The sequence below is a fragment of the Mus caroli genome, unplaced genomic scaffold, assembly GCF_978045245.1.
Source record: "Mus caroli unplaced genomic scaffold, Mus_caroli_1 scaffold_7, whole genome shotgun sequence".
Lineage (NCBI taxonomy): Eukaryota > Metazoa > Chordata > Mammalia > Rodentia > Muridae > Mus > Mus caroli.
The window spans coordinates 98,476,928-98,492,347 of record NW_028227262.1 but is presented as its reverse complement, the minus strand read 5'-3'; the positions used below and the strand labels follow the sequence as shown (position 1 = coordinate 98,492,347).

The 15,420-nt window shown below is 42.9% G+C and overlaps 2 pseudogenes; both read left to right on the top strand.

The window, feature by feature from the left end:
* The first annotated feature begins 7,136 nt into the window (after positions 1-7,136).
* On the top strand, positions 7,137-9,215 carry LOC110295606 (crooked neck-like protein 1 pseudogene; annotated as a pseudogene).
* A 1,214-nt stretch (positions 9,216-10,429) lies between these two features.
* LOC110295605 (pre-mRNA-splicing factor 18 pseudogene) lies at positions 10,430-11,062 on the top strand (annotated as a pseudogene).
* The last annotated feature ends 4,358 nt before the right edge of the window (positions 11,063-15,420 follow it).

Here is a 15,420-nt window from a genome sequence, read left to right as displayed (position 1 = left end):
AAGGCAGCCACATTCATTAAAGAAACTTTAGTAAATCTCAAAGCACACATTGCACCTCATACAATAATAGTGGGAGACTTCAACACACCACTTTCACCAATGGACAGATCATGGAAACAGAAACTAAACAGGGACACAGAGAAACTAAGAGAAATTATGAATCAAATGGATCTGGCAGATATCTACAGAACATTCTATCCTAAAACAAAAGGATATACCTTCTTCTCAGCACCTCATGGCACCTTCTCCAAAATTGACCACATAATTGGTCACAAAACAGGCCTCAACAGATACAAAAATATTGAAATTGTCCCATGCATCCTATCAGATCACCATGGACTAAGGCTGATCTTCAATAACAAAATAAATAATAGAAAGCCAACCTTCACGTGGAAACTGAACAACACTCTTCTCAATGATACCTTGGTCAAAGAAGGAATAAAGAAAGAAATTAAGGACTTTTTAGAGTTCAATGAAAATGAAGCCACAACATACCCAAACTTATGGGACACAATGAAAGCATTTCTAAGAGGAAAACTCATAGCTCTGAGTGCCTCCAAAAGGAAACTAGAGAGAGCACACATTAGCAGCTTGACAACATACCTAAAAGCACTAGAACAAAAGGAAGCAAATTCGCCCAAGAGGAGTAGACGGCAGGAAATAATCAAACTCGGGCGAAATCAACCAAGTGGAAACAAGAAAAACTATTCAAAGAATCAACCAATCAAGGAGCTGGTTCTTTGAGAAAATCAACAAGATAGATAAACCCTTAGCCAGACTCACTAGAGGGCACAGGGAAAGCATCCTAATTAACAAAATCAGAAATGAAAAAGGAGACATAACAACAGATCCTGAAGACATCCAAAACACCATCAGATCCTTCTACCAAAGGCTATACTCAACAAAACTGGAGAACCTGGATGAAATGGAGAAGTTCCTAGACAGATACCAGGTACCAAAGTTGAATCAAGATCAGGTTAATGATCTAAACAGCCCTATATCCCCCAAAGAAATAGAAGCAGTCATTAATAGTCTCCCAACTAAAAAAAGCCCAGGACCAGATGGGTTTAGTGCAGAGTTCTATCAGATCTTCAAAGAAGATCTAATCCCAGTTCTTCACAAACTATTCCACAAAATAGAAACAGAAGGTACTCTACCCAACTCATTCTATGAAGCCACAATTACTCTGATACCTAAACCACAAAAAGACCCAACAAAGATAGAAAACTTCAGACCAATATCCCTTATGAATATCGATGCAAAAATCCTCAATAAAGTTCTTGCTAACCGAATCCAAGAACACATCAAAACAATCATCCATCCTGACCAAGTAGGTTTCATCCCAGGGATGCAGGGATGGTTCAATATACGGAAATCCATCAACGTAATCCAGTATATAAACAAACTCAAAGACAAAAACCACATGGACATCTCGTTAAATGCGGAAAAAGCATTTGACAAGATCCAACACCCATTCATGATAAAAGTCTTGGAAAGATCAGGAATTCAAGGCCCATACCTAAACATGATAAAAGCAATCTACAGCAAACCAGTAGCCAACATCAAAGTAAATGGTGAGAAGCTTGAAGCAATCCCTCTAAAATCAGGGACTAGACAAGGCTGTCCACTTTCTCCATACCTATTCAACATTGTACTTGAAGTCCTAGCCAGAGCAATTCGACAACAAAAGGAGATCAAAGGGATACAAATTGGAAAAGATGAAGTCAAAATATCACTTTTTGCAGATGATATGATAGTATATATAAGTGACCCTAAAAATTCCACCAGAGAACTCCTAAGCCTGATAAACAGCTTCGGTGAAGTAGCTGGATATAAAATTAACTCAAACAAATCAATGGCCTTTCTCTACACAAAGAATAAACAGGCTGAGAAAGAAATTAGGGAAACAACACCCTTCTCAATAGTCACAAATAATATAAAATATCTTGGCGTGACTCTAACTAAGGAGGTGAAAGATCTGTATGATAAAAACTTCAAGTCTCTGAAGAAAGAAATTATAGAAGATCTCAGAAGATGGAAAGATCTCCCACGCTCATGGATTGGCAGGATCAACATTGTAAAAATGGCTATCTTGCCAAAAGCAATCTACAGATTCAATGCAATCCCCATCAAAATTCCAAATCAATTCTTCAAGGAATTAGAAAGTGCAATCTGCAAATTCATCTGGAATAACAAAAAACCTAGGATAGCAAAAACTCTTCTCAAGGATAAAAGAACCTCTGGTAGAATCACCATGCCGGACCTAAAGCTCTACTACAGAGCAATTGTGATAAAAACTGCATGGTACTGGTATAGTGACAGACAAATAGACCAATGGAATAGAATTGAAGACCCAGAAATGAACCCACACACCTATGGTCACTTGATCTTCGACAAGGGAGCTAAAAACATCCAGTGGAAGAAAGACAGCATTTTCAACAAATGGTGCTGGCACAACTGGTTGTTAACATGTAGAAGAATGCGAATCGATCCATTCCTATCTCCTTGTACTAAGGTCAAGTCTAAGTGGATCAAGGAACTTCACATAAAACCAGAGACACTGAAACTTATAGAGGAGAAAGTGGGGAAAAGCCTTGAAGATATGGGCACAGGGGAAAAATTCCTGAATAGAACAGTAATGGCTTGTGCTGTAAGATCGAGAATTGACAAGTGGGACCTCATGAAACTACAAAGCTTCTGCAAGGCTAAAGACACCATCAATAAGACAAAAAAACCACCAACAGATTGGGAAAGGATCTTCACCTATCCTAAATCAGATAAGGGACTAATATCCAATATATATAAAGAACTCAAGAAGGTGGACTCCAGAAAGTCAAATAACCCCATTAAAAAATGGGGCTCAGAACTGAACAAAGAATTCTCACCTGAGGAATACCGAATGGCAGAGAAGCACCTGAAAAAATGTTCAACATCCTTAATCATCAGGGAAATGCAAATCAAAACAACCCTGAGATTCTACCTCACACCAGTCAGAATGGCTAAGATCAAAAATTCAGGTGACAGCAGATGCTGGCGAGGATGTGGAGAAAGAGGAACACTTCTCCATTGTTGGTGGGATTGCAAGCTTGTACAACCACTCTGGAAATCAGTCTGGCGGTTCCTCAGAAAATTGGACATAGTACTACCGGAGGATCCAGCAATACCTCTCCTGGGCATATATCCAGAAGATGTCCCAACCGGTAAAAAGGACACATGCTCCACTATGTTCATAGCAGCCCTATTTATAATAGCCAGAAACTGGAAAGAATCCAGATGTCCCTCAACAGAGGAATGGATACAGAAATTATGGTACATTTACACAATGGAGTACTACTCAGCTATTAAAAAGAATGAATTTATGAAATTCCTAGCCAAATGGATGGACCTGGAGGGCATCATCTTGAGTGAAGTAACACAATCACAAAAGAACTCACACAATATGTATTCACTGATAAGTGGATATTAGCCCAAAACTTAGGATACCCAAGATATAAGATACAATTTGCTAAACGCATGAAACTCAAGAAGAATGAAGACCAAAGTGTGGACACTGTGCACCTTCTTAGAATTGGGAACAAAACACCCAGGGAAGGAGTTACAGAGACAAAGTTTGGAGCTGTGGTGAAAGGATGGACCATCTAGAGACTGCCGTATCCAGGGATCCATCCCATAAGCAGCTTCTAAACGCTGACACCATTGCATACACTAGCAAGATTTTGCTGAAAGGACCCAAATATAGCTGTCTCTTGTGAGAGGATGCCGGGGCCTAGCAAACACAGGAGTGGATGTTCACAGTCAGCTATTGGATGTATCACAGGGCTCCCAATGGAGAAGCTAGAGAAAGTACCCAAGGAGCTAAAGGGATCTGCAACCCTATTGTTGGAACAACATGGTGTACTAACCAGAACCCCGGAGCTCTTGTCTCTAGCTGCATATGTATCGAAAGATGGCCTAGTCGGCCATCAATGGAAAGAGAGGCCCATTGGACTTGCAAACTTTATATGCCCCAATATAGGGGAATGCCAGGGCCAAAAGAATGGGAATGGGAGGGTAGGGAAGTGGGGGGCGCTATGGGGGACTTTTGGGATAGCATTGGAAATGTAATTGATGGAAATATGTAATAAAAATATTAAAAATTAAAAAAAAACAAAAAGAAAAAAAAACCCTACCATACGGCCCAGCTATATCACTTCTAGATATAATCCAAAGAGCTTTATATCACATTACAAAGACAACTGTATATCTATTCATATTCATTCAGAATAGCCAAAATTTGAAGAAGGCTAGATTTCCATTTAATAATTAATGAATAATAAAAATGAGGTACATGTATACTTAAAGAACTTCTTGATTATAGTAAGGCTATGTCAAAATGGCTTCTGTTTTTTTAGTTTCATCTTGTGGCTCTGCCATAACAAAGTACAGTGGTATGAATTTGAATTTCCACACGCCCAGGCGCTTTTCCTTCAGAAACACTCTGGCTGATAGTTATCTCTCCTGATCTCAAGGTAAGCATTAAAAGTTATCTTTTCCGAGATGTCACTATCAAATCTCAAAGGAGTGAGTAGGATGAAAATATGGTGCTCCATACTTGGAGATAGCATATCAGCAAAACCTCTCAAACCTTATTATTATTTCATTGTTTTTGGATGAGCCTTTTCATGCCCAGCTATCTGCAGCCTTTGATTTAAGCATTTTGAAATAAACAAAAACATAGCTTAATTGCTATTCTTTCTACTTATGGCTCTTCATTTTTATAATAAGTTTCTGCAGCACAGCTGACTAGGGTGAGTTTTGCCCTGCGTCATTTTGGCTCTGGCATCTGTGTCAGTGAAGACCAAGAAGAGCTAACAGTTCTTTGGCATTTTCTGATTATTGGTTTGGGGGGACATTTATATAAAATGATTTGAAACTGCTAACCCTAGGAAAACCCTTTAGATGGAGAAGTAGTCACCATTGCTGGAGGGAGCTAAAATGAGGCAGACAACACAGTCACAACTACTTTCCAAACAGTGCCACACATGTGTACTTCTTGCAAACCTCCCTGTGAAGACGAAGGAGACACTTCCTCAAATAGTGCCTATGCAGGAGGAAATTACTCTGTAAAGTCCTTTGTACAACATATTCCATGACCTATCACTTGCATGTAAATGTTAAAATCCATAAATAAATAAAGCTTGAGAAATTAAATAATAAAATGCATGCAGAAAAAAAAAAAAGAAAACTTCTTCCTGCTGAATAAGGGAGTTGAGATATCTTTCACGGAGGGCAGGGTAGGGAAAATGGGAGAATTGGGTAGGCCATAAGAAGGCCATGCCAACAATTGTTCTAGTCTCTGATGTCTAAGTTCTGATTGGATCCATCTGACAGGTTTAATGAGGCAAGATGACCTGGATGGACTCCATGGCATTGGGAGTTCTAGAAGGTCAGTTTAGCAGGTCTCATGATGAATCTCACCAAAGCTGAACCATGTGCCGTCTACAAATCTCCAAACCAAATGTAAGAACCATCAAGGTATTTGTGTGGATTGTGTTAGTCTGTGGAGGATGTACAGAGTAGTTAGGCAAGAAATTCTGACCCTTGTTTGAGTATAAAAACGACAATGTTTCTATGGGCCAGTTTTAAGAATAACTGATCCTAAATCTTCATTCATGCCTTGTGAAGAATGGCACAAAGAATCTACATTTTTGATGGATTTTTTTGAATCTAGTTCTTCATGAGGTCTCACTGTGTCATATCTGAACCACAAAACTCTGGAGGCTGTCCAGAGACTAATCACCTCATCTAAAAACAGACACAGCTGGGAGTGAGGGCACATGCCTTTAATCCCAGCACTTGGGGGGGTCTGAGGCAGGTGAATTTCTGAGTTTAAGGCCAGCTTACTGTACAGAGTGAGTTCCAAGACAGTCAGGGCTACACAGAGAACCCCAATCTCAAAACAAACAAATAAACAACAACAACCACAAAGCCTTTTTCCATAAATAAGTACGCCCTTTAGGTTGGAACCAGAAAAAGTTTTAGCTTGACCTCTCTCCCACAGGAAGTTGAAAACTACAAAACTCTAAATCATTCCCATCTTCATACAAAACAATTTATAACAAGTAAAAAAAAAAATTTAACAGCCGGGCGTGGTGGCGCACGCCTTTAATCCCAGCACTCGGGAGGCAGAGGCAGGCGGATTTCTGAGTTCGAGGCCAGCCTGGTCTACAAAGTGAGTGCCAGGACAGCCAGGGCTACACAGAGAAACCCTGTCTCGAAAAAAACCAAAAAAAAAAATTTAACAGATGCTATTTAAGCCTTAATAAATTCTAATTGATGTTTTTCATGTGTGCTTACTTGTGAGTGCTCTTTTTCTCTCTCTTACACACAAACACACACACACACAAACACACACACACACATGCACAGAGAGACTGAGAGAGAGAGAGAGAGAGAGAGAGAGAGAGAAGTAGAGAGGAGAGGGAGAGAGAGAGAGAGAGAGAGAGAGAGAGAGAGAGAGAGATTGAGAGGGCAAAAGAGCAGGAATATTCTTTGAAACAAGCTCAGGCATGACAGAAATCTCCTGTGGAACAGTGATTAAGGATTTTCAGAAAGAACATTGACTGAAAGAGGGGCAGGGGACTTCCTCCCTGTATCCAGAAGTGGAATGGCTATTCCTGGTTGTCAACGTGGATCTATCTGGGATGACCTACACAGTCCAGAATTGGAGGGGTCCCCTTTGATCCAGATCTTTAGCTGAAAGACACAAGTTTCAGATCTGGATCTGGGTATGGAGATTAGGCCCAAGCAAAGTCCTACACACCCTTACTATCAGATTAAGGCCAGATAAGGAGATTAAGGCGGGGAGATATCCGAATTCAAGGTCATCCTGGGACCAAACAAGTCCCAGATCCAGGCGTGGTGGGTGGGACACACCCTTAATCCTGGCCACGCCCTCTGCTGGAGAGCAATATAAGGCCAGCAGAGGAAGGGAACTTCATTCAGTGTGCTTCACCTGCTTGCATTTCCTTGCCAGCACTGCTGTAGGAAAGGACTTCTACAGGGAGCCAGCTGAAACAACCAGCCTAGTTGGGAGCACCTGGTTTGTGTGAGCAACGACTAGATCCTGGGACTTGCTGCGTTCCCCTGCTGCTGCAGTCATGGCGTCTTCCACCGTGGCCAAGAAAGAGCAGCGCCTTCCTAAAGTGGCCCAGGTCAAAAACAAAGCTGCGGCCGAGGTGCAGATAACTGCAGAGCAGCTCTTAAGGGAAGCGAAAGAGAGAGAACTCGAGCTCCTCGCGCCTCCACCTCAGCAGAAGATCACAGACGCAGACGAATTCAATGATTACAAACTCCGGAGAAGAAAGGCCTTTGAAGAAAACCTCAGACACAAGAGGACTGTGATCAGCAACTGGATCAAATACGCACAATGGGAGGAAAGCCTGAAGGAGCTCGATAGGGCTCGATCCATCTACGAGCGTGCTTTAGATGTGGACTACCGCAATCTTACCCTCTGGCTGAAATATGCAGAGATGGAGATGAAGAACCGCCAGGTCAACCATGCCCGAAACATCTGGGACCGTGCCATCACAACTCTGCCCCGAGTCAAGCAGCTCTGGTACAAGTACACGTACATGGAGGAGCTGTTGGGCAACGTCGCTGGTGCTCGTCAGGTGTTTGAGCGCTGGATGGAATGGCAGCCTGAGGAGCAGGCCTGGCACTCTTACATCAACTTGGAGCTGAGATACCAAGAGGTGGAGCGGGCCCGCACCATTTATGAACGCTTTGTGCTCGTGCACCCCGCTGTGAAGAACTGGATCAAGTATGCTCGCTTTGAAGAGCGGCACGCTTGTGTTGCTCGTGCGCGGAAAGTCTACGAGAGAGCCGTGCAGTTTTTCGGCGAGGAGCATATGGACCAACACCTCTATGTGGCCTTTGCAAAATTTGAGGAGAATCAGAAAGAACTGGAAAGGGTGCGAGTTATCTACAGATATGCCCTGGATAGGATTTCCAAACAGGAGGCCCAAGAACTCTTGACAAACTACACCATCTTTGAGAAGAAGTTTGGTGACCGGAGGGCTGTAGAAGAGAGCATCGTGAGAAAACGCCGGTTCCACTATGAAGAAGAAGTGAAGGCGAATCCGCACAATTACGACGCGTGGTTTGATTACTTACGCTTGGTGGAAAGTGAGGCAGAAGCCCACACCGTGCGGGAAGTCTATGAGAGAGCCATCGCCAGTGTGCCACCGGTGCTGGAGAAGAGGCACTGGAAGCGCTACATCTACCTCTGGGTTAACTATGCGCTCTATGAAGAGCTGGAGGCCAAGGATCCCGTGAGGACGAGACGCGTCTATCAAGCGTCTCTGCAGCTCATTCCTCACACAAAGTTCACCTTTGCCAAAATGTGGTTATATTACGCCCAGTTTGAAATACGACAGAAGAATCTGCCATTGGCCAGGAGAGCTTTGGGTACTTCCCTAGGCAAATGTCCAAAGAACAAGTTGTTCAAAGCCTACATAGCCCTGGAGCTGCAGCTTCGAGAGTTTGACAGATGCAGGAAGCTTTATGAGAAGTTTCTGGAATTCGGACCTGAAAATTGTGCCTCGTGGATCAAGTTTGCAGAGTTAGAGACAATCCTTGGTGACGTTGAGAGAGCTCGGGCAATCTATGAATTAGCCATCAGCCAGCCGCGCTTGGATATGCCAGAGCTACTTTGGAAATCCTATATTGATTTTGAGATGGAGCAGGAAGAGCCCGAGAGAACACGGAACCTTTACCGACGGTTGCTTCAGAGAACACAGCACGTCAAGGTGTGGATCAGTTTTGCTCAGTTTGAGTGCTCTTCTGGGAGTGAAGGAAGTGTGGCGAAATGCAGACAGATTTATCAAGAAGCCAACAGATCCATGAGACACTGTGAGGACAAAGAAGAGAGGCTTATGCTGCTGGAATCCTGGAGAACTTTTGAAGGGGAGTTTGGAACCGTAGCAGACAAGGAGAGAGTAGACAAACTCATGCCAGAAGAGGTCAGGAAGAGAAGAAAGGTCCAGGCCGACGATGGTTCTGATGCCGGATGGCAAGAATACCGCGACTACATCTTTCCAGAGGATGCGGCCCAGCAGCCTAACCTCAAGCTTCTGGCGATGGCCAAGCTGTGGAAGAAACAGCAACAGGAAAGAGAAGCTGCCGGACAGGAGCCAGATAAGGACAGGAATGAGAGTGAATCCTCATCTCTCTAAATGTTGCACTTGCTGTTTAGAAATGAACAGTCTAGAACTTTGACTTTGGGATTTTTTTTTTTTTTAATGTATTTGTTTGCCCATTAAGGAGTTGTTTGACATCTTTGAATTATGGTGTAAAATGCTCTTGGGTGTAACTATGTGTGAGAAACTGCAAGGAAAGGGACATGTGTGGAACCCCGAGATCCCTCAGACCCTGGACTACCAAACAGACAGCATACACCAGTGGAGATGAGGCCCCACACACACATACAGTAGAGGATTCCCAGGTGTGTGCTCATTCAGAGATGACGCACCTAAGCCTCAAAAGACTGGAGGTCCCAGGGAGTTTAGAGGTCTGGTGAGGTGAGGTGGGGTGGGGGCATCCAAGTGGAGACAGGGTGGGGTGGGGAGGAAGTGTGGGATGTGGAACAATTGGAAGGGTGGATGGGGGTGGGGAAGGGTATGATATATGGAGTGTAAGAAAGAAATTAAAAATAAAGTTCAATGAAAAGAAAAAAGACATCTGTGTTCTTTCCAGCCTCTGCCTATTGTAAATAAGTTTGCTGTAACACAGTGGAGCAGGTGTCCTTATTCCACGTTGTAGCTTCTTCTGGGTACATGCCCAGGAATGGTAAACTGTGTCCTCAGGTGGTACTATGTCTAATATTGTGAGGAACTGCCAAACTGATATCCAGACTAGTTGTATCAGCTTGCAATGCCAACAGCACTGGAGGAGTGTCCCTCTTTCTCCAAGCCTTCAAATGCATCTGCTGCCTTGTCATGCACCAAAGGGAGGAGAGGTCATTAGTCCTATGGAGGAAGTCTCCATAGATGCCCCAGTATAGGGTAATTGAGGGAGGGTAGGTGGCAGTGGGGTGGGAGGTGACACTTCCACATAGGAGCAGAGGGAATGAGGATGGGTTAGGGGTTTTTTGGGGCAGGGTGGAGGAACTGGGAAAGGGAATAAATTCTGAAATGTGCATAAAGACTTTATTCAAATTAAAAAAGAAGAGTGGGGGAAATGTACCAAAAAAAGAACAGAGAAGAGAAGAGAAGAGAAAAAAACCCTACCTTCTTAGACCCTAAAACCTTTTCGTAGGTCCTCACCACTGAAACTTTCCTATTCTCAGACCTTACAAAAACTTTACACTGCTCCTCTCCTCCGTCATGTGACAGTTGAGCTTAACATCAAGGAGCAGGAGTCAAAGTGGATCTTAGACACTGGGATCAGGATGGACTTCCTGATATCAGAGTGTCTGTGGAAGCAGCAGTTGGTGGAGGACAGGAACCCCCTGGTGGAAAATTAAAGGTATGTCATGCGCTGAAAAGTTGTCACAAAAGAAGGGGAAGCATATTGTGAAAGAGGTGACTACAAGATACAGTCCAAGGAGGATACCCGAAACTATAAAGTCATCAAATCCAGTGGTGGAATTTGAACTTTCATAGGAAAAACTTCCTATGAGTCTTTGTAATCAAGACGTCATCAAAAGACTGAGAGAGAGAAAGGAGAACTAATTAGACAGTTTTCGCTGAGCAATTATGATTGATGCTTTCCAACGCTTAAGAAAAATAGAGATTCTTACACCAGAAGTGAGCAATTGCTCAGGGATTGATCTGAATGCAGCTTTGGGCAAGAAGGACCAGTAGTACTTGAATGAAATTGTGTGTGCTCAGCATGATGGAGAGGAGGACACTCAGAATGTCCTGAAAGTTCACGGGGAAAGCATCACTATGGAAGAATAAGAGGCACCTGGGGAGTCCTTAGGGAAAGGTGAGGATTCTAAGGACATGGAGGGATCATGGAATCTAAGGACATCATTACCGAGATCCTGAAGTTTCTGCTTGGTGTTTGGGTAAAGAACTGAGAGCCTGATAGGGCTACTTTAAGCAAGCATTCTGGGCACACTGAAGAGTGCTACCTAGAAGCAGGTCTAGTCTTATCTCAGAGTGGTATTACATGGTCAATCTCAGCTATTACTAAGTTCTTTTTTGCTTTTTTTGTTAACAATATTTTTATTAAATATTTTCTTCATTTACATCAATTGCTATCCAAAATTCCCCTAAACCTTCCCCCATACCTCTGCCCTACTCCCCAACCGACCTACTTCTGCTTCCTGGCCCTGGCATTGCCCTGTCCTGGGCATATAATCTTTGCCAGACCAAGGTCCTCTCCTCCCAGCGACAGCCGACTAGGTCTTCTCCTGCTATATATACTGTTTCTTTCACTCTGGGTCGTGGCCCCAAACACTATTAATGTGAAATAAAAAGGAACCATGTGGCTACCAGTTCGGCAAACTCTACAAGCTCACTTACTTGGTATATAAAATATGTGTTGTAACCTCCCCCCATCAGCCAGAAACCTGGCTCTCAGATTTCACTGTTAGTAGGAAGAGATCATTCTGCCACTCCCACTACTGCTGCCTGTTGCCTTGCTGTTCTGGAGCCAAACACGTGATCACCTGCAACTAGAGTCCCAGGATTATTTGGCGGGGAATGGGCCCCTTTCCCTGCTTCATAACCCAGTGTCTGGAATAGTAAAATCGAACCTTAATCGAACGGGTGTCTTGGTTCCATTTTTATCGTGCCGCCTAGCCCACCTTCTTCTCTTCCAGATTCCAAGATGCCTTCCAGTCTACTACCCAGACATGTGAGCCGCTGGCCGGTTGCAAGAATGTATCACATTTTAACTGTTCCCTAGACAACAATGAGCCATTGAGTTTGGGCTGGGGACTATTGGCTCATTGCCCATTGTTTTTTTCTATCAGGTAATTTCTAATCAGGTAATTTTATCTATAGTTTTGCCTGTCATGTGCCAATGGACCCATGTCTCTTGACACAACCAAATGTTACCTGGAAGTCCAAATAATTCCTGACTAGGAGCCAAGTAATGCAATTATTCCTTCCTAAAATTTGTGACGATTTGTTGATGTAGGGATTATGTGTGTTTCAACATTTACTACTATTCTGTTACAATGATTTCTATTCATGAGAACTTGGCTTAGAAGAAACAGGAGCCAACTAACCAGTTTAATTGACATTATCTGTCTTAAAGGTAACACTCGCCTCAATCCACTGCCTTGTCCACCAGCAATGGCTGCCCCCCAGCTCCTAACATCTAGTGCTGCAACATACTGAGCATGCAGGAAACACCCGCTCAATTAAGCACCAATGATAATATATATATATATATATATATATATATATATATATATATAGAGAGAGAGAGAGAGAGAGGATTTCAAGATTAAACCCTTAGTGTTTTAGACTACCACACATGGATGTAGAAGGAAGGAAGGGAAGTGGGAGAGGGGAAAGAAGAGACGCAGCAGAGGAGGAGGGAGGAAGGGAGGGGGAGATAGGCATAATATAGATTCTGGGAAAGTATTACTTTATCTCTTCCCTGAGGCATCTACCTGCAGAGAATGAAAGGAGAACCCACCTCTTGGGGAATGAGAGGTAAGGGCTCCAGCATCTCAGAGGCAGAGGGGACCATTGTCATCTCGGGTCATTAAGCACAACTAATAGCTTTGCTTCTCCAGCAGTAAAAGTGCTTTGGGATGCATGTCTGTCTGTACACACAAGCATTTATGCACATGCGAGCACGTGCACACACACACACACACACATGCACTCAAACATGTGCAATGTGTAAGTGTGAATGCATGCATAAATGTGCACATGTGCAAATGCAAGTAAAGGCCTTAGGTGTTCAGGGGTTTATTTTTCGTTTTCTTTCTTTCTCAATTTTTTTCAAAGACACTCATGTGTCTAAGCCCATGAACCACCATGAACCTCAAGTCCGCAAGGCAGCGCTTTACCAACTAAACTATCTCCCCAGCTCCCACACTGCTCCTGTATCATGATGAAGACCAACCTACCATTCTGCTTCAGCAGTGGAGCTGGGCCAGAGAGGTTCAGGAAATCTCGGTGATTTCTGACAAGCAGAATTGGGGAGCAGTGGCCAGAGGTGATGTCTACCTACAGAGGTCATACAGTCCCTGGGCGATTTGCAGTCTGTTACAGATCTTATTTGGGAAATGGAACAAGTCAGCAAGCAATTAAAATAAATCAGCAGTGTGCCCTGACCCACCACCATGGAGTATAGTAGACACCTCCACCCTTCCCGCCAGGTGGATGTCTGTAGCCATATGCTCAACAGGATTCAGTTAGGAAACATTACCCAGCAAGCGTCAGGCCATCTTCACTATTCCCAGACTCTGTGACCTTCCCGTTTAGCAATTAACTCAGTCTCTGGAAGAGTATTCTCGGTCTCTGTTTGTCAGACGTTGCACATTTTAGTCACTGCTGTGCTTTTTAAGTTGGGGAGATATTGCTTGCCTTTTGAAACAAATTTTTATTGTGATAAAAATCCATATAACATAACATTTATCATCTTAATCTCCTATAAGTTTACAATTCAATTAAATATACTTCAGTAGTCTATTTCTGGCATCTGATTCTATTCATTATACGCACACTGATACAATGTAAGCACACCTGAAGTTTTGCCTTAATTACACAAACAAAAACCATCCCAGGGAAACAACAAAGCTAGCTGTTTTCCAGAGGTCTGGGCGCTACTACAGTGCCTTCTGCTACCCAGAATTGTTAAAACCTGGCCAGGCAGTGGTGGCACAGGCCTTTAATCCCAGCACTTGGGAGGCAGAAGCAGGTGAATTTCTGGGTTTGAGGCCAGCCTGGTGTACAGAGTGAGTTCCAGGACAGCCAGGGCTACACAGAGAAATCCTGTCTCCAAACACCAAAAACAAACAAACAAAACTTGTCACCTAACCATTCTTCTTCTACAATGTCCTTAGCCCATCTCAGAGGACGCTATGTTATTTCCTCTCCACTTTTACTCACTCGTGTAAGTGAGTGAGTACTTGGCAGCATGACTGACCTGGGTCCCAGGCTCATGGAGCGCCTGGAACACCTGGGCGAGCACAGCTTTCTGTGAGCCTGTCAGATAAGAGGAGACATTTAAGGACAGCCATGAAAACAGACTGAGTAGTTTACTTCTCTTAAATGAAAAGCTGTGCTTGCTGGTGTGCTGTTTGCAATGCTTTCTCTTGAACTTGGGAACTCGGTCACCCTCTTTGAAAGAACCTAACTTGTTACTTTACTTCCTGTCTGCTTCATATTAGAGTCAATTAAAACTGAAAACTTTGCGCTTGATGTCAGAAAATTCTACACTAATGATTACCCCAAAATATGTCCAAAGACAACCAACAAAAAAAGTTCCTCATAACATACTATGAAGGTGATGCACATATTCCTGGATGTATCTAAGGAAATAGCGAGAATTATTACCCATATCCTCATCTTCAATATAGGAACTAAAATATGAAAGGAGCCAAACAGGAAAACCACTACTAGAATCAAGAACAGAAATAAATTATAACCAGATTGATGTCAAATTAACATTTTCTTTATAGAAATTGAAAAATATTATTTTAATCCTGAAGGAAAACTATCCCAAAATTGATTTTACTTCTTGACCAGATTTTTAGGCACTGGTACATTGTGGTTAATAAAGCAGAGTCTATTGTTCCTCCTTTGTAAAATATGCAGTAAAAGAAATTAGCTATGACAGTGCATCATGCAATTTTCACTTCCAAACTCAATAGTGACCTTCCCCCTTGTAAAGTGTTAGAGCCAACATTGCAAACTTACATTTAACCACTAGGGGGCGGAAAATGTTTCACGTTTGTATATTACCACTCTTAAACCAAAATAAGTCTCCACTACAACAAAAGGTCCTCCAGGTTGTCTTGTGTTCTGTATAGCACACTGCACATATAAAGGGTTGTTTAACTTTAAATGAGTATATAGTCTCCTTGACTCAACACTTCACTGATGGTGGAAGTAACCATCCCTCGAGTCTAACAAATCCTCCAGGAAAGGTGGGTTGCTTAATGCAGGCTAGCAGCCTCTGAGCACAAGCAAGGTCCTTTCTATGTTACAATGTCTGCACTGCAATGCAAAGGTGCTGTTTCCCCTACAACTGGGTTTCACTGACTTCACAGAGCTATAAATGCTCAGCTATTGACTCTGGAATCTTTGTTACATAGATTTGAGGTACCATGAGAAAATGATAGCTCTGATGTGGCAAACATGTTCTTGGTTTCTTCTTATGTATCTTGGTGACCAGATTAACATGTTTCCCATTCAAGGAAGCCATTCCCATTTCAGTAACCAAAGCCCTACTTTGATTCAAAGATAC